Here is a 588-nt window from a genome sequence, read left to right on the forward strand (position 1 = left end):
GGCCTCGAGTTCGTCGCTGTTATTAGGGGCGGTGGTAGTTACCCAAGCTACGGGTCGGCGGTGCAAGGGCGCTTCACCGTCTACAGGGACGATGCCCAGAGCGCGGTCATGCTGCATATGGGCAGCCTCAGGGACGACGACACGGCCACCTACTACTGCGCCAAAGAAATGGATGATGGTGGCACCGACCCCAGCACTGTCCCCCACATCCCAGCGTCATCCGGCATCCCTTTGCCCGGAGCCAGGACCCTTTGCACAAATCCGGGACCTCCCTGCACTGTTCCTTTCATTCACAGCATCTCCCAAAACCCCTGCACCCACCTCAGACCCCTGAATCTACCCCAGAGCCCTGCCCCCACCTTCCGCCCTTCGCACCCAGCCCAGGCTCACGGCACCGAACCCGGACCCTTTGCCCCCAGCCCAGACCCCTGCTCGCTGCCCAAATCCTTGGCTCCTGAACGTGCTGGGTGCTGCCCCCCCCCCCCCCTGCTCTGTTCCACCAATGCCACCACCACCGGGGGTGTCCGGACCCACTCCAGCCCCTTCCTGGGCGCCCATCGCACCCCCCTCCATGCCGTGGCTACTGGG

This window comes from Egretta garzetta, unplaced genomic scaffold (assembly GCF_000687185.1).
Source record: "Egretta garzetta isolate BGI_Z169 unplaced genomic scaffold, ASM68718v1 scaffold1206, whole genome shotgun sequence".
Lineage (NCBI taxonomy): Eukaryota > Metazoa > Chordata > Aves > Pelecaniformes > Ardeidae > Egretta > Egretta garzetta.